This window comes from Paroedura picta, chromosome 1 (genome assembly GCF_049243985.1).
Source record: "Paroedura picta isolate Pp20150507F chromosome 1, Ppicta_v3.0, whole genome shotgun sequence".
In the NCBI taxonomy this organism is placed as follows: Eukaryota; Metazoa; Chordata; class Lepidosauria; order Squamata; family Gekkonidae; genus Paroedura; species Paroedura picta.
This window is the reverse complement of record NC_135369.1, coordinates 159847313-159873741: the sequence shown is the minus strand read 5'-3', so window position 1 is coordinate 159873741 and position 26429 is coordinate 159847313. Positions and strand designations below refer to the sequence as shown.

General features: G+C 45.8%; 1 long non-coding RNA gene across 2 annotated transcripts; it reads right to left on the bottom strand.

Moving 5' to 3' along the window:
- Positions 1-959: 959 nt before the first annotated feature.
- Positions 960-24699, bottom strand: LOC143819190 (uncharacterized). Of its 2 annotated transcripts, none has more exons than XR_013224853.1 (3): positions 24421-24699; positions 21988-22309; positions 960-1189 (listed from the first exon to the last, which is right to left on the bottom strand). It is a non-coding gene; the product is annotated as an uncharacterized LOC143819190 (long non-coding RNA). The 2 variants fall into 2 exon arrangements; XR_013224854.1 differs by lacking the exon at positions 960-1189 and adding an exon at positions 14031-14752.
- Positions 24700-26429: the final 1730 nt, after the last annotated feature.

Below are 26429 nucleotides of genomic sequence, written 5' to 3'. Positions count from 1 at the left end.
GTGTGAACAATGCTGCAATGTGATGTACCTGGAGGGAGGGAGGGAGGGAGGGAGGAGTATCTCTGAATTTGTTAACCCCTCAATGGCACCAACACAGACCCTAGGAGGTTTCATTCCGGCACAGACCTTTCAGTGTGGAACAGTTTCCACAATGGATGAGTCCTTGTTTTGTCCCCTCACACCCACCCCTTTTTGAAGAACAAGGTTGGTTCTTATATGCCACTTTTCTCTACCCAAAGGAGGCTCAAAGCGGCTTACAGTCACCTTCCCTTTCCTCTCCCCACAACAGACACCCTGTGAGGTAGAAGAGTTGGTTCTTATATGCCACTTTTCTCTACCTGAAGGAGTCTCAAAGCAGCTTACAGTCGCCTTCCCTTTCCTCTCCCCACAACAGATGCCCTGTGAGGTGGGTGAGGCTGAGAGAGCCCTGATATCACTACTCAGTCAGAACAGTTTTATCAGTGTTCTGGTGAGCCCAAAGTCACCCAGCTGGATGCATGTATAGGAGCGCAGAATCAAAGCCAGCGTGCCAGATTAGAAGTCCACACTCCTAACGAACACCCCAAACTTTGTTCTTCTTGCTTCCATTGAACCTCTGCCATTAAAAAAAAAAAATCAGTAGTGGTCATATTACTATAATTGTAATACTGTTACTGTTTAAACTTTATGCTGATATATTTGTTACTGTTAATTTTTAAAACTTGGCGAAAAGCTGCCTAATATGGGTATGTTGGTTGGAGGGAATGGCAATGAGCCCAAAATGAGGAATTTAGGGAAACCTTTAAAAAAAATAAAAACAACCACCTGAACATCGATCACTGAGCAACCTTTAGTGTGGAGCCTTCAAAGGGAAGTAATATTTCCACTGTGAGCAAATCTCGCCCCCCCCCCTCCTCACAGCCGAAACATTTAACACAGAGGGCCTGGGTCAGTACATGTAAGACTGAACTGGACTGGTACAACCTGTGTGTCTCCATTTGGGTAACTTACATTTTAATTCTACTGAGGAGAAGGAGGAAGCAGCTTAGATCCTCAGGCAAGTCCTCTGGTTTAAACCTCTTCATAAGACTTGGCAGGAAAGCTATACGGAGAACGTCAAGCTGTGCTCTCCTTGCATGGACCCAATTTGTAATAAACGGAGTTCTTGAAGCAGTCCTCTGTTTCGCTGCATTTGAAAAACCACAAGGCACTAAAAAAAATCCAGAAGAAAAACACAAACTCTAATCCTTGCGAACCATAATTTACTTTCTCTGCCAAGGCTCCACCAAGGCACAAGCTACAAACCAAAGGCCTGACAGATTTATCCTCATAAGTCATTTTTGCTCTGGGGCTTAAGAAGAATTAATGTTTCATAGCTAACCAAGCAGCCCAGAATAATTGTTTCACTTTCAGAACTCATTTGGCTGTTGTTTACACTAAAACTGCACAAGTGTAATAATAACCTATGAACTCTTTTTCACTCTACTGACTTTTCTTGGCAACTGCATCTGTTCCGAAGGTAATCTTGAAAGGTGCGGATACACAGTTCTATGAGGATATCAGGTATTTCGATAAGCCTAATCTTGCTTATTAAAATGTGAGCATTTGGTGTGGGGAAGGTACAAACAGAAGCGGGGAGATATCTGAAATATCTGTAAAGTAGGATGAAGAAATATGTCTATTGGCATGTTCTCACAGATTTCTATTATGCATGTGTGTGCATGTGGGCATGCATGCGCCGATGTACACTCAGTCTGGGCTTGGCCAGAGTTTCTTTGAGCCAAGGGAAGGAAATTTGGGGAACATTTTGCTTGCAACATAACAGCTAACTGAACTTCTGTCTCCTTCCTATCAGAAGGTCTTTAAGTCCAGGAGTAGCCAGAAGCGTGAACTGGAGGACAAGGACTAAAGGTGTCTTGGTCCTTGGCCAAAGCCTATGACAACCAGCTCAGCAAATCTGTACCCAGATGAGACATTTTTGTTTCATTTATGGGCTTGTTAATTTAATTTATAATGCTGAATTTAGTTTGTTTTAGAAATTTCTGTAATTTCAGGGTCCCCTGGGGAGGAAAGTGGCACTAAGTTGCCTTAATACAAATAAATGCATACCATTCTGAATTCAGAGAATGAGACGTTGGCTTTACCTGACCTCAAATTAAAAAACAAACAAACATCTACACCTTATTCAATTTCCATTTTGATATTTAGCACTTTAAATTTTCCCTCTGCAACATCTATGATTGATCCGCAGTGACACTACCTTTCTCCCATGATATCCAAGGATGGATATAACTTGCTACATCTGAGAAAAATGCTCTGAAAGCCCCAGTATTTCAAGTGTAGATGTCAGCATTTTTCCGAATTAGCTTTCGTCTCTGTGCTTCCAACACTGACATAGTGTGGTAGTCTGCCGTTGATTGGTCAGGGCATCAATTCAAAGACTGTAGGAAAACTAATTCCCAGTTGCCATTCCCTTGCAAGATTTATTTTTGCCCTCATTTTTTTAAATGACTGTACTCCAAAAGCCCACCCATCTATGTGCCAAGATTTGCCTTTTTTATTGTCTCCCCCCCATTCTCCCCCTCCCTCATACACTCAGGAAAATAAATTTAAAAAAAAACAGCCTCATATTCCATTCCCCCCCCCCACTTGCTTTGGCTGTAGGAGACAAAAGGAAGGAAATAGACCCCTCTCCAGCCTTGTGCCCCTTCAATGAGGGCTGGAGCTTCACTCAACCACTGCTCCCCTCCCCCCACTCTTAGCTTCCCCAATCAAGCAGACAATTAAGTGCAGAAGGCAACATCTGTTTCAAGTTGTAAAAAAGGAAGTAAGAAGATCTGGGTTCAGATCAATCTGTTTTCAGCAGGCTCAACAACGGGGAAAAATGTGAGTGCAGATTCAGCCCGGGTATGATCTCTCTAATGTTAAGTCTTTATAATCCCTATTGATTTCAAGTAGGAGAGTCAAGTATAGGTTAAACACATCAATTGGGCTCGATGGGTCTTGTACCCTTGCGATGTGCTATTGCAAAGGTGTTTCCTTGAGTGATATCCAAGAGGCAAAGTATTAATTCTCATTACGTTACGCTAATTCCTCATCATTATTACTTGAATACTTGGCTTGGTGAAGAAACAGACATGTTGACCAGTGCAAAACTGTTCATAATGTCAAATTCCATGATCCCTAGATTTGTATATTTCTTCTCTAAGACCACTTCCGCACTAGGAAACCTGCCTTATTTCAGCCTCGTTTCAGATTTCGATTGGATGCTGCAAGTTGAAATCCTCTTTTCTCATTTTCCAGGCTGGCGAAGGGCAGGACAGGCGTGTGAGAAGCCAAACCTCTCCAGTCCATTGCCGAGGCTCACGTATACAATGTGCCTACCCTTCGCCACCTGGAGCCTTGGGCCGGTGAACAGCAGGCACATGCGCACGCAAGCCTTGGCAGCAGGTTGGAGAGACTCAGCTTCTTGTGGGCTTGCTTTCTTGAGGCAGCATTGTGTTCCAGGAGGCATGAGTGCTGGGCACCCTTGGCCTGCCTCTCAGGGCTGCCTCCTGGGTGCTTCTGGGCCCCTGCTGCCAGCCAGCCAACAGCACAGTCAAGGCGTCCAGGACCTGTGCCCAAAGAAGCAGATTTTAGTGCAGAAAGGGATGAAAAAGTCAACCCTTTAAAAATGCAAATCAGAACTATATCGCTAGTGTGGAAACAGTCTAAGAGCACTCCTGGATTTTCCCCTCATTTTTCCACCAAGGACAGCCAGGAAAAGCTTAACTAGTCATAACCAAAGATAATAATCCTTTTAAAAATATTTTTATTATAACTAACCCAGATTGGAAAAATTAATGACAATCTTAGGAAATACTCAGATCCATTATTCTGGTGCTCGTTTGTCTCATTTAAAGGTAACGGTAAAGGTATCCCCTGTGCAAGCACCGGGTCATGTCTGACCCTTGGGGTGATGCCCCCCCCTTAGACTCAATATGGGGTGGTTTGCCAGTGCCTTCCCCAGTCATTACCGTTTACCTCCCCCCCCCCCCAGCAAGCTGAGTACTCATTTTACCGACCTCGGAAGGATGGAAGGCTGAGTCAGCCTTGAGCAGGCTGCTGGGATCGAACTCCCAGCATCATGGACAGAGCTTCAAACTGCATGTCTGCTGCCTTACCACTCTGTCCACAAGAGTCTCATGTAGACTTCAGAAAATCAAAAGCAGGAGAGGGAGGGAATGACATAGCAGATATGTAAATGAGGGGGTGCTGTCTCTGCTGTCTCATCTAAACCCAAATCTTGCTTTCGAAGGGAGCGGGGATGATCTGACTGTCTTTCCAAGTAATGGTTAAATCAATGACTAGGTTGGGGATAAGGCTTTGATTTGGTGTTTGACCAGTATAAGCTGGCAGACAGCCCTGCAGTGTTGGGCAGGGGTGGCAACAAATGCCATCTCTCCTCTCCCTGGCGGAGTGAGGAATCAAACCTGGTTCTCCAGATTAGAGTCCTTCACTCTTAATCATGATGCCACACAGGCACTCTAAGGAAGAAAGACAGGCAGCCATGTGGCCATGAGCAGAGTAAGCTGGACTGGGTCCAGTCCTGTAGGCATGGAGGGCCTGCAATGGGCAGCGCCACACCCCAAATTTGCCCTGTCCCTTCACCAAACAGTCCCCTCAGTGAGTCTTGGGCTGCGATTCCTTCCATGTGGCTGACAGGAAAGGCAAGCAGTTCTCCTGGCACCCAAGGGCAGAACTGGAAAGGTGTAAGCACAGACTATGCGGAAGAAGCCGGCATGTGGTAACGGGCTGCTACCGGCTGCCAGCATCTGAGTGCTGCGGCTGCTGCTGCTTGAAGCTTCCCCCATCTTCTTTTTCCCCTTGCCTACTAGCTTGCAAGCTCCATGCTGCCGCTTGCCTCATTAATTCCCCCTCCCCTGTCTGGAGTGGTACATTCACCAGAATGCTCTTGAGTCAGGGAGGAGGCGAGCTGGCGATTATGACCTGAGGGGGGTTTAGGGATGTGCTGGCAGGGGTCCTCTCCGGTGCTCTCCCTAAAGTGAGAACCAAAACGCCTAGGGATAAAATCAATTTTAGAAAAATACAAACTGTTTATTATAGGAGCTCAAAATATTTAAAAACCAAAAAAAGAATGTCTGGTTGGCATTCATAAAAAAAATCTAAGTGTGTACACCAATAATGCCAAATAATTTTTTGACCTTGATCAAACAGATCTTCATCAGAGGTCAATTGTTTCAAATGCACACAGATACAATTAACATTTTTTTTTTTACAATTTCCAACAGGGTGTGTGTGAAAAAAACTATTTAGTCTGTTCTGCCTAGTCCTGGTCCAGCAAGGTGTCCATAACAGCAGAATCCTCAGCCAGCAAATATTTCTTGTTCCTCCCCAGATATCAGAGAATCTTACTATGTGCTTCTCTGAGGACATGTCCATAATGGGCTGCTCTCCATCATACATAATGGGCTGCTCTCCACCATACCAAATTGCCCCCTTAGCCAAAATAATTGGTCTTTCTAAACATTTCTGACTATGGGCCTGGGCAGCTCTAGTTTTAGGTCTGTAGGGAACAGGAATGTGAGCCTGCCACTTGCCACCTCTTAGCACACTGAACTATTTGTTTTTTAGCATTTTTATCCCAGACAAGCTTTTTTTTTTTGCCATCAGAACTCCCTTGCTTTGGGTGTGAATTGATAATCTTATACACTTTCTGCCCAGGTGCTGGATGGACAATGAGGGGTTCCTGTCAGAGTTAGGGGATTTCCCCACTTCGGCTGCTAGGAACTCTGGCAGAGCTCTGACCAACCTGTGGGAAAGAGAGATGGCCCAACAATCACCCCTAAGTGCCCTCTCCCCCCAGACAGATCCAAGTGGTCTCCCTGGTTCACTGGAGAGTTGATGCCAATGAAAACGGGGGGGGGGGGGGAGGGGTGCCATTAGCAGAAAACTCAGATTGAGACTGAGAGGACCCAGCACACCTTAGAGTCTGTTCTGTGGCAGTGATGGCAGAAAAGCCACATTCCTTCACCACCACGGAGAAGTTCCTCAGGGCCTTCTTCAGTTCTGCAGGGCCTGCAAGATGGAGCTCTCCTGATAGGCGTTTCCTTGAGGCTGGGATGTGGAAGATATGGCCCGTCCTCTTCCTGAGCGCATATGGCCGCAATTGCCTGCTTGGTCGTGGGGGGAGGGTTGGGGCTCAGGGTGGAGTGATTGGGGAGGGGGGGGGGATTCTAAGGTTAGGTTCTGTTGTTTCTATTGCATTTTATATTTGTCCTAAGCTGCCGGGGTCTAGCCGATCTAGAAGCGGTGGCATACACTTTTAACTAATGAATAATAAGGGCCATTTCGCACGGCTTCAAAATAGCACAATGGTTGCTAATTGGAAACGCTACTAATTTGCCATAACCCACGACGTCGTAGACAATCTGCAACAATCCTGAAACCGACCCGCAAAAAGCGCTTCGTTATAGCGCTTTCAGGGGAATCCAGAAAAGTGGATTCACCCTCCGGATAGCGATACACTCCTGCAACCAATCTGCAACAGTAGCGCTAAAGACCTGTGCGTTACCATTGTTGCTGGTTCTTCAAAGTCCCTCCTCCTGAGCCTGTCCTCCAAACTTCCGGCGAAGCGATCGCCATTTTTTTTTCTCCGAGCGAGCGGGGATAAACGCACCAGCGAGCCTCTTTCTGTTTAGAGGCTTCCCTGGCTTCAGTCCTTCACCTTTAGTCACTAAGCACAAACCACATAAAAGCCCGTTTGCTGAAATAAAGTCCCTTTATTTTTTACACATAAATTCAGCCGAAAATCGGGCCCGTGAGAGGGGGGGGGGGATTTTTTTTTTATCACTCGAGGCAGCGTGCCAACGATCATACAATCAAATGACAGCTCACATTAGGCAGCTGGATGGGTCTCTCCGTTGCAACGAATCTACCTAGATTCGTTGCTATGGGTCTGTTTTTTTTTTTTAAAAAACCTTTCTTAAAGGGAAAGGGGCTGTTTGGGAGCATGCTAACGGCTGCCCATTGGCTGCTTGACGGCCAGGGGCGGGACGAGCTTGGCAATAGCGCTTCCTTTCTAGCGATTTCTGCCGAGACCGGAAGCCTGTGGGAAACGCTAAAAAACGCAACTGATTCCACTACAAAGGCAGGTATGCATAACGACGAATTCCACTATTTTAAATGGCGATTTTTCATTCCGCAAACAATTTGCAACAAAGATCCCCGTGCGAAAAGGCCCTAATAATAAATTTGGTGTCTGCGTGGAATTTGTTGTTGACTTCATCACAGCCCCGCCTCTCCCTTCCAATAGAGCAGGGGTACTCAAACTGCGGCCCTCCAGATGTCCATGGACTACAACTCCCATGAGCCCCTGCCAGCGAACGCTGGCAGGGGCTCATGGGAATTGTAGTCCATGGACATCTGGAGGGCCGCAGTTTCACTACCCCTGCAATAAAGTCACAGGCCAAATTTTGGGAAACCCCAGGTCATGTCATCAGTTGGTTGAACCAAATGGTTTGCTTTCTACCCTGCTCTGCGTCTCTCTCTCTCTTTCCTCTGCTTCTGTTGAGAAATGCCAGGGATTTCAGTTGCTGTGGACACTCCCAGCGCTGCAGTCTGCCACGGAAGGACGTCCCAGAAGTTCACTCAGCAGGGCTCCCTCCCGTTAATCTCTGGTCTTTCCGGAGCGGCAAGTCTGAGGCAGGTGAAGTGGTGCGGCTCTGCGATGCCCCGCTCCCCACCCCCTGCCTTTGTCTGCTAGCCAGGAGTGCAGGTGGGAAGAGCAGGTGTGTGCTCCGCTTGCCTGGGGCAGAAGGTTTCCGTGAGCTGCCTCTGAAGCAGCCAGCCAGCCTCACCCCTCTCCAGCTACAAGCCTGGTGCCCAGAAGGCATGACTAAGCTCCAAATGGCTCTGCTGGAAACGCTGGAGCCTCTGACAAGAAAAGATCCTTTCACTTCTCCTTTTTTTTTTTAAAGCCCCACTTCTGTCCATCCCCGCGTCTGCTCAGCAAGTGCTGGGGCAGCAGCTATTCCTTGTGCTGTGGTTATAATCTAGGAATGCAGTTGCCTTCCGCTCCCCCCCACCTCATTCCTTTGGGAAGTAAGTGTCAGGACACGCCGTGTCAGCTGCGTCCCAGCAGGGCCGCTTTATTTAGAACGGGTGCATTGTCTTGCAGTGACCAGAGACGCCGGGCATTTCTGTCACGGCTACAAGGACAGACACCTAAGAAAGGCTGACGGAGAAGAAAAGAGGGCCAGAGGTGGCAGCCGGTGATCCTCCTGTCTTTTGCTTTCCTCTCTTCTGCAGGGGCCACGCCGGGTAACAACCAATGAAAACCGAAAACCGTAGTTCTACACCCAGCAATATAACCAGATCAAATTCCTCAGGGCCTGTAAAACGGTGCCCTGTGTTGAGGCCAGGATAAACGGAGAAACAACTATGGGCCTCCCTCCCTTCGCTTCTCCTGTCTCGTGACCCTTCCGGTTATGCCGGCTCCTCCCTGCACTTAGGAGATTCTCCCACCAGAGTCTTGGAACAGTTTCTGAGTAGAGCTGTAGATGTATGTTGTACGCCATCCCAAGCCTGCTTGTAGGGAGGGGAGGCCTATAAATTGAATAACAATAATTACAAAGCCTAATGCTTGTGCTTTAAAACTGCGTCTCCAGAGATGGGCACCACAGTCTTAAACAGTTGTATTTTTTAAGTTCATTGACATCAGTGGGCTTAGAAGGACGTCACTCTGCTGTGGACGGTGCTATTAAAGAGTCAAAGAGACCAAATATCCTTCTTTGAAGAACGACAACAAGAACTAGGGTTTACAACCTTGTCTAAATGCTAGAGGGAAAGAAGGGTTCCTAGAATCATAGAATCATAGAGTTGGAAGGGACCTCATGGGTCATCTAGTCCAACCCCCTGCACTATGCAGGATACTCACATCCCAATCACTCCTCCAAAATTTCCCATTCAGTTCTGCAGCATCACGAAGCCGAATGGGGCATTTCATGTCCCTGCAGGGACACCATGCACATTCTTCCCTTGTGCATAGGCCTGCGCCAGCCAGGCCTCTGATGGCCACTGTGGAAAACTGGGAATGCGGAAGAATCTGAATTCCCTTGCTGCAGGCCATCAGAGGCCCTAATACGGGCTAGGGCTGGGAGCGGGCCTGGATGGTGCCAGCATCATAGAATCAAAGAATCATAGAATCATAGAGTTGGAAGGGACCTCATAGGTCATCTAGTCCAACCCCCTGAACTATGCAGGACACTCACATCCCTGTCGCTCATCTACTGTCACCTGCCACCCCCTTAAGCCTTTACAGAATCAGCCTCTCCGTCAGGTGGCTATCCAGCCTCTGTTTAAAAATTTCCAAAGATGGAGAACCCACCACCTCCCAAGGAAGCCTGTTCCACTGAGAAACCACTCTAACTGTCAGGAACTTCTTCCGGATGCTTAGATGGAATTTCTTTTGAATTAATTTCATCCCATTCGTTCTGGTCTGTCCCTCTGGGTCAAGAGAGAACAACTCTGCTCCATCCTCTATATGGCACCCTTTTAAATACTTGAAGATGGTTATCAGATCCCCTCTCAGTCATCTCCTCTCCAGGCTAAACAGACCAAGCTCCCCCAACCTTTCTTCAAACATCTTGGTCTCCAAACCCCTCACCATCTTTGTTGCCGTCCTCTGGACACATTCCAGTTTGTCGACATCCCTCTTCAACTGGGGTGCCCAAAACTGAACACAGTACTCCAAGTGAGGCCGAACCAGAGCAGAGTACACTTTCAGAAGACAATTCCTTAGTGCAAGGGGTGCAACCTGGAAAGAACACAAAAATGCTGCTGACACCTGGATTGGTGTGCAAGAAGGGATGGACAGAAAACACCACTGAATAGGGATAGATTTGCCACACTGGTCAATTGGGGGGAAAGTGCTCCTTCCTGTTCCTCCCAGGTGCAGCTTGTCAGGCACAGGTGAGAAAAAAGGGGCACTGGCCGAAATTCTCATTTCAGATAAATAATAAAGTGCGGCTTCTTTACACCCAGGCCTGAGTGACTCACATTCAGATTCAATGGATTCCCACTAGCTCAGTTTTAGGGTCTTTCAGTCCCCTGCCTACTTCTTGGCATGACCATACAAGCAGTGCAAACGGCGTAGCTTCAGGCAGCAACAAAAGAGTATCTTAAGGAGGGGCTTTGGCTCAGTGAGAAAGCATCTGTTTTGCACGCAAAGGGTCCCAAGTCTGATCCCCAGCATTTCCAGGTAAAAAGGATCAGGCAGGAGGTTCTGTGAAAGACCTTCATGTGAGACCCTGGATAGTTGCTGCAAGCCCAAGTAAATAATACTGACCCCGAGGGCCCAAGAGTCTCATTCAGTATAAAGCAAGTTCATGTATGACTATTTTAAGGAGAAAAAAAGCTGTTTTGTTTTGTACTCTGCTTTTCACTACCTGAAGGAGTGTCAAAGTGTATTACAATCGCCTTCCCTTTCCTCTCCCCACAACAGACACCCCGTGAGGTAGGCGAGGCCGGGAGAGCTGTGAGGGAACTGTGACTGGCCTAAGATCATCCAGCTGGCTGTACGTGGAAGAGTGGGGAATCAAACTCAATTTCCAGATTATAAATCGCCGCTATTAACCACTATATTATGCTGGCCATGGCTCAGTGGCAGAGTACTTGGGATGTAAAAGGTCCCAGGTTCAATCCCTAGCATCACCAGACCAGACCTGTACTGAAGACCCCGGAGAACCACTGCAAAACTCAGGAGACCATACTGACCTTGATGGACCAATGCTCTGATTCAGTATAAGGTAGCTTCATGTGTTCATATGAAGACTGTAATTTGGCTTTCTTCCCCAATGTCCAGGCTAGTGTAAAGGTATTTACATACCTTTACCGTTCACCACTATTTCAGTGGTGAACGGATATGACATTGAACTGCAAATCAGGAAGTAAATCCTCTTAGATGGCCCAAACTACAAAGCAAATGATTTCCTCTGGACTTTCACCCTCCTCCTCTCTGCCAACCTGAAATGCAGGAATGATAACAAGGATGGGCACACGATGAAGTTTGGCTGGCTTGTGGTTCATGAATGGAAGTTTGCAGAAGATCTACTGGCACAAACTTTCAAGCAGTTTGTGGAAGTTTGTGAATGGAAATATTTCCAGGCAGGCTGTTTCCGCTCAAAGCATCTGGGGGGGGGGGGGGGATGATTCTCCAGCCCTGGAAACATTTGTGTCAGTTTTGAATTAGCCTTGTCATTTTCTAATGGGTTTGCCCCCTTTCCTTTGTGTTCCCATATTCTTGTACACAGCTTGCAAAATTCACCCCCAACCTGTCCTTGCTTTGTTGTGACCCTGTGCTTTGAGAACAGTCCTTTTAAGCTTGCAGTGCCACTGTGGACCTTGGTTCTGCTGGGCATTCTGTACACTGAACTGATTATGCTAGGCTTGCAATCCCCCCCCCTTTGCTTGGAGTGTGATTGTGGTATTTCTACAATTTCCACAGTGGCACTGAATTCTGCTTTGCACTCTTTGATTGCACTGGTTCTGCTGGGCTTGCAAAAATGTCTGCCCTTCAGTTTCTACTGCAGAGATTCTCTGGGACTTTGATTCTGTTCTGCTGCTCTCCTATTGTCCTTGTTTATTTGAGTGTGTGTGTGTTTTTTTTTGCTGTTTTTCCCATCCTTCCATTGGAAATAATGGAGGATTGGGGCACCTTCTTTGGGAGGATGTACCTTGGACCTCATAAATCCAAACCTCACCATATTTGGAGGACAAGTAGAAGAGCATCAGCTGGATATTCCCCATGAGCTTGGTGTCTCTAGCACGTCCAAGGGCATTCTACCACACCACAAACTTCATGAATCAAATCAGTTTGTTTAGCTCCTAAAAGTTCATGGCAGTTTGTGGTTCACTGGCAGTCTTCAAGCAAAGGTTGGAGACACACTTTTCTTGGATGCTTTAGGATGCTTAGGGCTGATCCTGCATTGAGCAGGGGGTTGGACTAGATGGCCTGTATGGCCCCTTCCAACTCTATGATTCTATACCACATTTTCCTAGTTTGTGCCCATCCCTTTTGCCTCTTCTGCAAGTTTTATAAGGTTTACCACTGGCAAGAAGCATGGCTTTGCCAATAGCTTAAGGTGTGATCAATGGGAAAGGCTAGCCCATTGCTATAGCACCCTTAACTCTGCAGCAAAATCTTCAGTGGGGAATATGGTTGCCACCTCTAGCTTGGAAGATTTCTGGAAATTTGCAGTTGGTGCCTGGGGAAGACAGAGGTTTTTTGGGGGAAAGCTCAGCAGGAATGTGATACCATAGAGTTTACCCTTTGAAGCTTCTCCAGCATAATTGATCTACATAGTCTAAAGGTAAAGGTAAAGGTATCCCCTGTGCAAGCACCGAGTCATGTCTGACCCTTGGGGTGACGCCCTCTAGCGTTTTCTTGGCAGACTCAATGCGGGGTGGTTTGCCAGTGCCTTCCCCAGTCATTACCGTTTACCCCCCAGCAAGCTGGGTACTCATTTTACCGACCTCGGAAGGATGGAAGGTTGAGTCAACCTTGAGCCGGCTGCTGGGATCGAACTCCCAGCCTCATGGGCAAAGCTGTCAGACGGCTGCCTTACCACTCTGCGCCACAAGAGGCTCCTCTACATAGTCTAGATCAGCTTTAATTCTAAGAGAACTTTGGATTCCAACTCGAGGTTGATAATCCTAGTAGGATGAAGGAACCAACTGTACAACATGTGAATAAGAGGGTTGTAATATTTCCTCTGTTTAGGATAGATAGATTTCTCCCTATGTTTGTGAGAGATCCTCACTCTAGTCACCCTTCAAGGTTGCTTTCACCAGATCACTTGCTGATTGCAATTCTAACAAAAATAATGATTCCCCACTTGAGGCTCAATTAATTTTCTGTTCTCATTGCTTCCCAAGGGCTAGAAAAGGTGGAGGTTGTCAAACACTTGTTTGGCCATGCCACATATCTAATCCCATAAATTGCAAACACCTACCGTATATACTCGTGTATAAGCTGAGTTTTTCCAGCACAGTATTCACACTGAACAAGTGCTTCTCACCTTATACACAGGTATATACGGTAATTGAAATAGCAGCCTGCTCCCAGCCAGCCAATCCTTACATTGCTTTTGCAAGCCTTCTGCAAGCTGAAGCTTGCTTGCTATGGCTGCTTGTAGGACAGCAACGGTTTGAGTGAGGGACTCTGGTTTTTTTTTTTTCCTTTTGCCTTCACTTCTTCCAAACTATTATTTTGGTTTCTGTGGGTGGGGTGGGTTTTGGGGGTGCTTTGGGATTTACTGTTTCTCCTAATGTTTATTTCTTCTTTTTTTCTGAGGGGCAGCATTGTTTGCCTTTTCTTCTCGGGGTTGTTTTTCTTTTAAAAGTTGATTTTTACAGTTCTTTCAGTGTTTTTACAGTTCTTTATTCAGTGTTTTGTTCTGGGGGGGCACTGTAGCTGTAGTTAGAGTAGTCCATCCTCCCAGTTTGGTAGCTGTTGTACTTGTTGTAATAGGTTGCCAACTTTGGATACTGTTGTTCTGCTCTGGTTTGCTGGCCCTCGTTTGCACTGACAGAGCTAGTTTACTGTTTTTTCTTTGAAATAAGTATTAAAAAACATTTAATCTACCGGTGCCTCAATTAATGTAAATTTACCAGTAACTGCTTCATTTTCCACCCTCGGCTTATATGAAAGTCAATAAGTTTGCCTAGATTTTGTGGTAAAATTAGGTGGGGGTCGGCTTATATGGGGGTCGGCTTATATGCGAGTATATACGGTAATCTCCCTTGCAAATCTAATACATTTTCTGCAGAACTGTACCCAATTGTCTACTCCAATTAGGGTGGTCACCCCTCTGTCGACCAACCTAAAGATCTCCTGGAACGACAAGTGATCTCTAGTCTACAGCAATCCGTTCTCCAGAAGAAAATGGTTGCTTTTTGTACCAAGTTGCGGTTCGTTCCCTCCCCAGATTCTATCTTCCTCAGGTTCCACCCCCAAATATTCAAGAATTTCCCAAGCTATATTTAACAACCCTAATTCCAGATGGGCCCACTTATGTCCTGCCACGAATCCGTAAATCACTATCAAAAAAAGCTCACCAGTCTCTTTTTACAAGAAAACCTGCTATAGACTGTTCTGGGATGTCATACCACGTGTACAAGTAGGAAGTGAGAAACAATATGATTTAAAATTAGTTTATGGAAAGCTAATTTGGTCAGAAAAGTCTTGGCAAGAAAGCATCAATGCCAACGCACCTACTGTTTGGGGTTCATCTCATGTTGGAATGCAAAGATGTAAGCAAAGATTCAAATGGACTGTTACAGAAAGGGCCAAGTTTCACAGCCGAATCCCTGACACTCCTATCAAGATTTCTTTTCTTGTGCTCACGAGAGAATAAATAATGCCGTTCTCTATTTCTAATGTCTTAGCAGTCAAAACTGGCTGCGGAGAGACCCTCTGACAATAAACACTTTGCTTTTAGCAAGTGTTAAATGGAGACATGCAGCTGAGCGATTTATCTGTATACTGTCTTTTAACACACAGCAGCAGCAGCAGCAGCCATGCGCTAAGAGTTGTAGTTATGAGACAAGTTATGTCATGCCACACAGTGTTCTGAGAGAGGCCCATAAAACAAGGGGAAGGGCAGAGGCATCCTCTGTGCCATTAAAGAGCTCAAATTACACCCCAGTTCAGATGCTCCTCATTCTTCTTCCTGGTTGCAAAGAGATGGTTGAGCCCCAAGATCCAAATACTCTGGAATGAAACCAGCAGGAAGAGAATATTTTACAGAGTAATTATTTCACTTAACACCTTTCAGAACTGGCAAATCTTCCCTTACAAATTATGTAATGTTTTTTGCACAAGATGTTTTCCTTTACCAAAACTGCACGAAGGACAAATGCTTTAGGTTACTGATTTATCCAGTCATTCAGCTTCTATTTGTACAGATGACTGATTTTCTTCCCAGTGGGCACCCAAAACAACCTCTCCTCCTCCATTTATCATCACAACAATTATCTTAGCCCAACTTACCTCACGACTAGGAATGGACATGAAGCAGCTGTTGAACTGAAGTTCATGAATTCTGGCTGGTTCATGGAGCAGTGTTCACAAACTTAAAAAAGGTAAAGGTAAAGGTATCCCCTGTGCAAGCACCGAGTCATGTCTGACCCTTGGGGTGACGCCCTCTAGCGTTTTCATGGCAGACTCAATACGGGGTGGTTTGCCAGTGCCTTCCCCAGTCATTACCGTTTACCCCCCAGCAAGCTGGATACTCATTTTACTGACCTCGGAAGGATGGAAGGCTGAGTCAACCTTGAGCCGGCTGCTGGGATTGAACTCCCAGCCTCATGGGCAAAGCTTTCAGGTGGCTGCCTTACCACTCTGCGCCACAAGAGGCTCTGTTCACAAACTTAAGAACCCCCATAAACATTTATGAACTTTGATGGAGTTCGTGGTGATTTGTAAAGAGCAGAAAAGCCCGGATTTAACCCACATCTTACTGATCTTCATAAACAACAGCTGAGTTTCCCACACCTCAGCTGTTTGGTTTCACCTGTTTGTAGGTACATATGTTTGTTTGTACGTACATGCATACATACATACTTTCAATATTAATCTCGCCACTACCAGCATTGGGAGATTGGAAACTGCTAAGTTGCAGGGGCGGCATACTGCCATGGCTTAACTCTTTCAAGGGGCTTTCTTGGGCAGCCAGTCCTACCCAGGAAAACCTCTTTCAACAGCTGAGTTGCAGGAGCAGGCTGTCTCACGACTCAGCTGTTTCCGTTCTAATGAGTTGAGCCACATACTCCTGTGACTGAGTTGTTTAGATCAGAAACAGCTGAGCCACAGAGGTAGCCTGCTCCCGCAACTCAGCTATTTAGAGCTGAAAACAACTGAGCTGAAGGAGCAGACTGTCTCCACAGTTCAGCTGTTTCAGGCACAAACTTCAGGAACCTGTTTTGGTTTGTATGCAAGCCATCTGGGTTTGTGGTTCAGTTTATGGTTTGCCTATGAACTATGAATCAGCATTTTTGTGGCTCATGCCCACCTCTACTCACAACCCTGTGAAGTAGATTGGACGAAGAGCTACTAACTGACCCAAGTTCGCCCAGGAGTTTCACAGAAGAGCTGGGGATTTGAATCTAGATATTTCCTTATCCTGACACTCCAATATTTGTTCTGAAATCATTTTTGAAAGACAAAAGATTTATCTGAATTTATTTAAACGCATTCTATCCTGCTTTATCTCCTCACTCAGGGTGACATTTTGTGACATGAAAAATGGCCAGAGTGTATGAATATTAGGTGGCTGAGAAACAGGGTGTTGCTAATTTGAAAATAGGTTTTGGAAAAGTAGAGCCGGCGGGGCAGTTTGTATGTGGAACTGCACACAAAAGCGAATTTTCCATTTGAAGAGCTGTTTCAGGCTTAAGAGTTGAGAGGAGTAGAAATCCAGGATCAAATTTCTCAATGTTGACAAAAACCAATAGAAATGTCTACCACTGCTGGACATTTTCATCTGAACAATGACCTCACATGTAGATTAAAAATGGTATTTTGTCAGGTGAGGCCTGCTGAGTCTTTCCAGCTGCTCATTTGGGTTCATGAATACATTAACAGTCAGCCACCTATGCAACTGGCTCTGATTTTATCCTGTGGTAATGAATTTCATCAGCACTTCCTTTTGTGGAACACATACGTACACGTACCCACTTTCAATACAATTTACTGGTTGACCTGAGAGAGAAAGTAAAATACCTCTGTACTCACTCTCTTCACGCTGTTCATAATTTCATAAATCTCTACCAGGCAACCCAAATGCATCGCTAATAATTTTTTCGAAGTCGGCAGTTTAACCGATGAAACACCTCCTGGGTACATGTCTGTATACAAGAACAGAATTGGGCTTCTGGAATGGTTTGCCTGCTCTTCTACATACATTTGACCACTGAACAAGAAAATATTAATACCCTAAGTATCCATCCTTCAGTTCTTTTTATTCTCCTGCTATTACCGCTGTTCCATTTAAATGGCCATTTTTCTACATTTTCAAAGTCTGTCATCATATTTTAGTGAAGACAGATGTGACATTCAAAGGGCACCACTAGTTCATGCTGCTGTTGACTTGCTGTCTAGTAATGCAGCAATGGATAGTACTCCCCAGCTTTGTTAATTTAAGGACTGACACAGGGTCTTTTTTGTAGTTCTCTGCCTTACAGGGAACTCATGTTTCAAACAGCTCTGGAAGGTTCTGATCAGCTGCCAGTTTTATGTTTTCAGACTTGGGTTTTGCATCTTCATGCCAGGAGCCTCGGAGGAATCTTAAACTTCAATGCACCATGTAATCTAATTAACAGTGTGATCTTTTGCAGAGTTAGGCCAGTCTGAATCCATTAAAGTAAGTCTCTATCCCTGAGCCTAAACTTCAATTTTACCTCAGTTCTGATGTATTCCGTGAACTATCAGTGGGTAATGCCCAATAACAGTTCTGTCAGTGGGTAATGCCCAATAACATTTTACACACAGGAAGTAAATGGACACAAGTTGACTCAGAAGGCTCATTTTATCCAATGGTGCTTACTTCCATGAATGCATTCCTAGGATTGAACTGATAGCTATTTAGCAAACGGCCAACCTGTATGTTTTGCCCACGGCTGAGGGAAATGTTGTCACATATCTGCTTCCAGGTGGGAATCCAAAGAAATCAGGGAATGGTAAACTCTTGTCATTTGGTAGGGTAACTATCTTCCCCACAGTGGCTACATGTATAACATAATAAGTGACTACTTGATGGTGAGATTACCTCTATTAACACATAGGCAGCAACAACAAAGGGCCACCCACAGATAGTGTCGGGGTTTCTACTTAAGTCAGGACACTCCTCAGTTTGTAGTTTTAATTTATGCTTTATAGCAGTGGTCCCCAGCCTTTTCTTTAATCACCGGGGACCGGTCAACGCTTGACAATTTTACTGAGGCCCTGGGGGGGGGTTAGTCTTTTGTTGAGGGATGTCGCTGCTGTCACCTGAGCCCCTGCTCTGCTTGCTTTCCCGCCGGCAGCTCTGACTTCCTGCCACCCACTGGGGGGGCACTGCTAGCAGCAGCTGTGCAGTGCCACGTTGAGGGGGAGCCCCAGCCACGGCGGCCGCTGAAGAGCACTAAAGGTGAGCCGGCGGCAGAGTGGCAGGGCAGCCCCTGAGGCAGCAGCCAGGGAGGAGGACAAGGAGGAGCTGTGGCCCGGTACTGACTGATCTACGAACCAGTACCGGTCTACGGACCGGGGGTTGAGGACAGCTGCTTTATAGGATCTTTAGACTGCAAATGGTATTACATCTGAAAGAGGTTTATGGCCACTGGGAACATACCTTCAATTCGAACATAAGATTGGCCGTAGCACTCTTCGTGCTGAGAATGATGCCATCCATAGTGAGGCACCTGAAATGGGAGCAGGACCACACCTATCTGCTGCAGACAACTAGCTGCTGGGGGTTAGAAAGAGGGCGGATCAGTGATGGAAAGCCAGCTGTAGCATATAGCAGTATCTGATCCATTGGAAAGGCCGTAGTACTGTGTGTGCAAGGAAAGAAAGTGCTCGGTTGCAGAGACTGGCATGGATCCTTTGTGTACCCCTTTGTAACACATTATTCTTCCTGCTTCTTTCTTTCTGCTGCTGGAAGTGAATGTATCCCACAAATAAGGGCCTGAGACAGGGGGGGAACTATCTTGCCGACTGTTTCCTCTCAGGAGGTTTTGTGCTAGGCTGCAGGCTGGAGTTTGAGCCGGGGCAGGTTACCCTGCCTCTTCCTTCTCCTGCACAGGGGAGCATTTGTCCACTCTGGATTTGGGCTCTGCACCGGAGCTGGGGCAGCAAAGTTCCCAGAGTGGAAACAGCCTTGGATAATCAGCAATGAGCTCCCTCACTCACAGAAAGAGAGGGCAATGGCAGCAACAGAGTGAGGATGAACCAGTGGCTGTAGCATACACCGAGATTTGTATCGCTGCTACGCTATAGCTATATATACATTAAAAAGAGAAATCAGAGCACGATGGAAGCCTTTAAAAAAAAGAATGGTGTACATCTGTGCACGGCCAAATGATTTGGATCTGAACGATTATGACTCATATTGTGATAGCTCTATTAGCCAATTTGTAATAATTGCTGGCTGGAAAGAAAGAATCCCCGTGCCAATAAGGTGAATTAATGCCACTGATAGCATGTGGGGCTGTCAAATCAAGCTGTAGTTCTGCCTTCATTCGAACAAAATGAATTAAGCAATTACCTTTTAAATAATGTTGCAGACTAACCAAGCTCAACATTTGGAAGGAAATATAAGATAACTTGAATAAATAGCAACTACCGCCTATTAGAATGAAAGGGCATCTTTGATGCTTTCACTCCGTCTTGTTACTAGGGTGGCCAACTCCGGCTTAGACATTTTTTTAAAGATTTGGCCAGTCACACTCTGTCAGCTAAGGGACTGCTCTGAAGATTATTTTATTTATTTAGGACACTTCTATCCCACCTCTCCAGAGAATATGATTCAGATGACTGAGGTTATGACATAAAATGCCATAAAAGTTGTTAACAATTACAACCCCAGTATGGTAAGTCAACCGCTCCCTTGGAGCCCAGCTAGCAGCTGTGGATTTGGGACCTCTTTTATTTCTTCTCAACATATGGTCAAGGTAAAATCCATTAGAGTAGCCATTCTTAATTTTGTTCTGGCTATGGCCCTTTTAGGAGCCTTCTCAGGTTCCAGGGCCCCTTGTAGTAGGCTGGCAGCTTGCAGGATGAGCTAGGCTTTAAAAAGCCTAAGCTAAGAGCGAACTAACTATACTCAACCTACCTTTCTAATATATACATGAAAAAGATTTCTAGACTATTTCACCAAGAGAAGCACGTGTGTTCATTTTTTTTTCTTGAATGCATTAATTCAAGCAAACAGAAAGGAATGGATTACGTTATTTCTTTTTCTTTCCCTTTACGAAGGTCAAGCTTTCTAGCAAGTAATGACATCATACGTGGAAAAAGAGTCTTCCATCACTTCAGTTACCAGGTCTCCCCTTCTCACATTTTTCAATCGGTGGCCCCCTTCAAATGTGACAAGACCCCCAGGGGGCTATACAGCCCCCACTGAGAATGGCTCTCATGACTTTAGTATAGAAGAGTCTAGAAGAAAGAGAGCTTCTTCCTTGCGTCCTGAGAATGTATGATCTCCAGTTTGGGAATCCATCTCCCTTTGGAGTTAAACAAAACAAAATCAGAGTCCAGTGGCACCTTTAAGACCAACAAAGATTTATTCAAGGCATGAGCTTTTGTACAAGCACTCTTCCCCTTTGGATTGTTTGGATATGCCTGCACCAAGAGGAAGAAAATACTATCTAGCCACTTGTCTGCCCCAGTCCCCGTCCCTTTTGGGTGTGACATTCCAGCACCGCGTGAGATGTCACACTTTTTGTTCTTGCTTTGGCTAAATGCGTTTGCAGAACAAAGCTCTGGAGTGCTCTGCACTTGCTTGGGAAAGAGATGAATCGTCTTCTATACTTTTCCTTTTGCCAGTCATTTATCATCACTGCAGCCTATGGAGCATGTGTAGAGTGCTGCCGCACTTAATAAAATATCTGGGTGGATTCTAAGATGGAGGGCGTTTCTCTATGTCAGGCTTTCTCAGTTTGTGAAACCCTGGCGTTAAGAAACAGCTCTGAAAGGGTTTCCCAAAAAGGGGGAGGGGTCTTAATTAATTTTTATATATTTTTTAAAACATTTTTAAATGTATATTGGGTAACATGACTATATATGGTCATGTCAACCTGCCCCCTCCTTCAATGGCCAGTGATGGGGGTGGGAAGGGGAGGAGCCCCAGGTAGGCACATACACAGCTGTGCTTCCCAGCCATATTCTGCATGATCGTGCCCCTTCTGGGGTTTCTCAAAGCCTGAAGAATGTTTCAGCGGTTTATCAATGGTCAAAAGGTTTAGAAAGGCTGCTCTATGGACAGAAAAAATGCATGACAGATAAATCAGCTAAATTATCTGATGAAAGCTATTGGTCCTAGAAGTGTTTGTGCAGCCATCGAGTCTTAATTTTTATTGTTGTTATTCCTTCATTGGTGTTTACTTCTGCTCAAAAGTAGTAGTGGCAAAAATAGCTGCAGTAGCTAGTATCTGTTTCCACAACCCAAAGTAGCAGATGTCTTTTCTTACAAAATAAGCAAGCCTTAAGCAGAGCCATGTGTGTGAGATAGAGATAAAAAATTCCCAAAGCCAAGCTTGCTCTGTAGGCCCAAGACAGTCACCTGTTTCAGATGCTCATGGGGTACACTGCCTGTAATATCAGCAAGATATCTGTAGAAGCATTCTTAGAATTATTAATGTCTGGTTTTAACTCTTGACCTGAAATCATTTTTTAGTTGAACGAGGGGTTAAATTGAGAGCACATGGATTCCTAGAGTGGCCTTTTGTTCTATGATTGATTTTCTATTCCTCCCTACTTTATCTTCCTTTTTTCTTCAAATGGGCGTGGGAGGGGGGCTTTTTTCAAAGAAGCTATGGGAGCTCCTTGGCAGCCTTAGTATCATAGAAGGGGCCAGCCAGGCCATGTAGCCCAACCCCCTGCTCAGTGCGGGATCAGCCTAAAGCAGCCAGGATAAGTATCTGTCCAGCTACTGCTTGAAGACTGCCAGTGAGGGGTGGGGAGGACCCACCACCTCCTTAGGCAGCCAATCCCCCCCCCCCCATATCTAGCCAATATCATTCTACATGTAGTTTAAACCCATTACTGCAGGTCCTATCCTCTGCTACCAACAGGAACTGCTCCCGTCCCTCCTCCAAGTGACAACCTTTCAGATACTTTAAGAGAGCACTCATGTCCCCTCTCCACCTCCTCTTCTCCAGGCTGAACATTCCCAAGTCCCTCAGGCTTTCCTCCTAAGGCAGTGGTTTTCAACCTTTCTAATGCTGTGACCCTTTAATACAGTTCCTCACCTTGTGATGCTTAGTAGCCCTGCCTCTTGAAATCCGTGGGTCCACTGGAACACCTCCTGAGATTCTTACATGTGTGTTAAATACACATAGCATCTCCATGCAGTTGGCAGTTCTGCCTTATGCACCATGCTGTTTGGCTATGACACGTATATTTCGGAACCTCTATTCAGCCCAAGGCTTCCATCCTGCATCTTGCTTCATTTGCACCCCACTTCATAAATGTGGGAGCAGTCCGCTGTCCAGCATCTTCCTGTGGGGCTTCTCAGCTCCTTGAAAAACAGTCTCGTTTCCCATGAAGAGAGGACTTCATCAATGAGAAAGGCTGCAGCACAAACAGAACAGAGTCTTAGGATCCAGAACCTTAAGACATTTTCATTAAACTTGTATAGACCTCAGCTAAGGTCACGGTTGGAGCTCTTGAAGTAATATCAGGTGCATAGATAGATTCCTGTTCTGCACGTAATGATTCAGACTTAATGATTCATGCCTCATGAAGTTCAGGCCAGGACTCTGATTTTTCACCTCAGATTCCCCCATGTGCTGGTGATTCAGGTCTGAAGCTCCATCTGTAGTTAGCAAAACCTCCGATGTGCAATAAACAAGTGGAAGCAAAAATAGCATTGTTCAAGTCTGAAACCTATCACTTTGGGTTTTTTTTAGAAAAGGAATTACATAAGGTTACCTCAGGTTTGCTTGGTGGGAGTCATATAAAAGATAATTTGTTATATAGAAACAACCAAAACATTTATATTTGTTTTTGAGGTGACATGAGGTAGGTATTATCTCATATTTGTTATGAATGCAGCTACAGCTAGGTTTGTCCAAAGGAAAACAGATGAATCTACCCTGCAGTTTTGAAGATGGATCTGAAAATCTGAGAGAAACTCCAGGATTCGAACCACATCTCACTGCTTAGCCCATGCGCTGACCATACCAGTACAGTGGTATGACTGGGTTATGGATTTCTTTTAATACATCAAAGTTTCACTGTCCGTTTAGGGCGAAGGGGCCCACTGTTCTAAACTAGTAGTCTGTGGGTCTTCTTCATGTCATGACAAATCATTGTGTTTTCATTGCCCTTTCTGCCTAAAGGGCAGTTTGGTGTTGTGATTAGGAGCACGGACTTCTAATCTGGCCAGATGGGTTTGATTCCCTGCTCCTCCTCCACATGCAACCAGCTGGGAGATCTTGGGCTTGCCATGGCACTGATAAAGCTGTTCTGACTGAGCAGTGATATCAGGGCTCTCTCAGCCTCACCCACCTCACAGGGTGTCTGTTGTGGGGAGAGGAAAGGGAAGGCAAATGTAAGTCTTCCGGGTAGATAAAAGTAGCCAATAAGAACCAACTCTTATTCTTCTTCTAAATAGCAGCATTTGGTCAAAAGATTTCATGGGTTATGCCAAGAAGGTATGGGTCACACAAGCAAATCCAGGCCTGACATTGGCCTAGCACTGAGACTGTGTAAGGGGCTTGTGGTACTAGAAGCAGCCCACCAAGCAGCTGACATCTCTCTCTCCTACTATAGTCCTACATGATGATATCTGAAAGCTTGAAAACTTCCCAACAAGGATGCCAGATCTCCCTTGGCTACCGACAGGGAATGGGGGGTTAGGGTTGTCATATGTAGGTTGTGAAATACCTGGAGGTCTAGGGTCAGAGTCTGGGGAGGACAAGACCCTTTCTGAAGGCCCAAGAGCCCACCCTGCAAAGCATTCTCCCCCCCAGGGGAACTGACCTCTGTAGTCTAGCAATGAGCTTTCATTCCAGGGTATTCCGATGTCCTACCAGGAGGCTGCCATCCCTACTCAATATCATCGGAGGGCCATTGTAGTCTAATGGTCCTTACATCATCCCCCAGCTGCTACACTCCTGCAGTGGGAAAGGCATGTCTCTCATATGTCCAAATTTGTGTGTTGACAGTCATCTAGAATCAAACTCCTTGCTCAACTCCTTGCTCAATGCAGGATCAGCCTAAAGCATCAACGCTAGGTATCTCCACTGCTGAACTATTTTGACACGATATCTAGCTGGTACCATTCCACGCATAGTTTAAACCCATTACTGCAGTTCCTATCCTCTGCTGCCAACAAGAAACATTCCCTACCCTCCTCCAAGTGACAACCTTTCAGATACTTAAAGAAAGCAATCATGTCCCTTCTCAACTTGCCTCTTTTCCAGGCTGAACATTCCCAAGTCCCTCAACCTATCTTCATAGGGCTTGGTCCCTTGGCCCCAGATCATCCTCATCATTCTCCTCTGCACCCTCTCGGTTATGTCCACATCCTTTTTGGAGTGGGACCTCCAGACCTGCACACAGCACTCCAGGTGCAGTCTGACCAATGAATTGATGCATCAAGACATTTAACCCGTAGACTATTGCATTGTTGCCTCAAGACATTTAAGCCTTAAGGCGAAAGGCGATCATTCACTTACCTTTGGGGGCCGGAGAGTGGCTTAGTGGCGTCAGTCAAAAACGGTATGCCAACAAGCGTTCTCTGTGACCTCTTATGGAATGGATTCAGGGGAATTCCCTGCGACCGCCAAAGGTTCAAGGCTGTTCAGAGGAGTGTGTTCTTAAAGTCAGCTGTCTGCCAAAGCGCTTGTAACTGACTCTGTGTCAAACAAAATGGCTTTGTTTTTCCGTTCCCAGAGATGATTAGCATATGCAGAGTGTCAGCTGGACTTCGCCCAATGAAAACACATTCTAGCGGGAGGTCGGTGGCCGGGACAGATAGGCCGGCAGTGACAGAACAGGAGGCCCCTGGAAAATGCCTGCGAAAATGTGATTTATTTCCCCTGGCAGGTGCGGCACGCATCTTCAGATGTTGGGAATACAGGGTACTTTATTATTATTCATGTTTTAATAATCTCCTAGGAAACAGGGAATGAAGGAAGGGAGTGCATAACCGTAATTGTCTAAAGACAAGTATGTTCAAATTACAAAGTGTGGTGTTAATAGGGTGCAAGCAGCTTCTAATTATAATGAAGCACAGTTGCAAGGCTGGGGCTGCCAGCCTGCATTTTTTTTTTTAAATCACATCGCTCCCTGTAACTTTCCAAGAAGAAGTTGCACTTTGAAGTTTTCAAGCCCCGTCCTTATTTTACTCCGGGGTGGGAAGATCAGGAACAAATCCGAACCATGAATAAGGAGTATTTGGAGGCCTGCTCTTCTCCCCCCCCCCCCTTTCCCTTCCCTTTTCTTCCCTTCCCCTCTGAAAACCGTTCTGCTTAAACTGGAGATAACATAAAAGGAGCTCCTTGAACTGTAACAACTCCTTCCAGATAAAACCGATGTTTGCTTTCCAACTGAATGTCATGTTATTTTAATAATGAATCCTTTCCTCCAAGGATCTTACTCCTTCCCTTTCTGAATCACTTTTTTTTTCTTTAAAGAAAGCCTAAGCAAACCAGCACAGGAAAGACTTTTCCTGTGGAAAAAAGGAGAAGGAAAACAAAGCTTCGCCTAACTAACATTTTTCCCCCTGCACTGCTAAACTAATTGAAACTCATTTCAAGGCTCATAAACCGGGAAACAAACCTATTAACTATTCATTGACTGATCAAAAGAACCCCATATTACATGACTAGAGGAACCATTTGAGCTGCTGCATGCATATTTGGGGGTGGGGGGGGTTCACCTTAAAGCTCATTCTATGGTGAGGGTGGGGGATGGTACGCCTGAACACACTGCCTCCCCAGAGCTGCCAGGCTCCCTGTGGGAACAGAAGCCCAGGCTATATAAGCTGCTCTTTTCAACAAAAGGCGACTCGAGAGGTTCCACTGGAGTGGGGGACCTTTTCCTAAACGTCAGGGAACCCTGGCGATGCTGCATTGAGAGGTTCCGTGAGGGACTGACTACCCCTTGCTGCCGTCTCGGGCCTTCTCTGACTGCTGTGTCCTTAAAAGGGAAGCCCTAACTTCTCTGGGCAGAAGCTCCAGAAGCCCTAACTTCTCAAGAAAAGAAAGAGGCTCCTGATGCATTTGGCTCCCTCCTCCTTCTGAGCTTCCCTAATCAGTGCAGAACACTTTTCTGTTTCAATGGGAAGGGGGTGGATTGGGGAAGACCCGAGTTCAAATTGATCTGAATTCAGGAAATCCACAATGGACTAAACAAAGTAAGTGCAGAATCAGCCCAGGTCAGGGCCAGGACTGCGAAAACTCTGGCCCTGGCTGAGGCCAGGCATGCCTCCTGGGGGGTAGCGATAACCAGAACATTCATACCCGCAGAGTGAAGAGACCTGGGGGGACATAAGGAGACAAGTAGTCGCTCAGATAAGTGTGACCCAGGCCACATATGGCCTTAATGGTCAGAACCAAAACCTTGAACCTGATCCAAAAGCTAACTGGTAACCAATGCAGCTGCCTCAGCAAAGGATGGACATAGGCCCTCCAAGATTACCTCATGCACCAATTGCAATTTCTGGAACAGAGAAAAGGGAAGG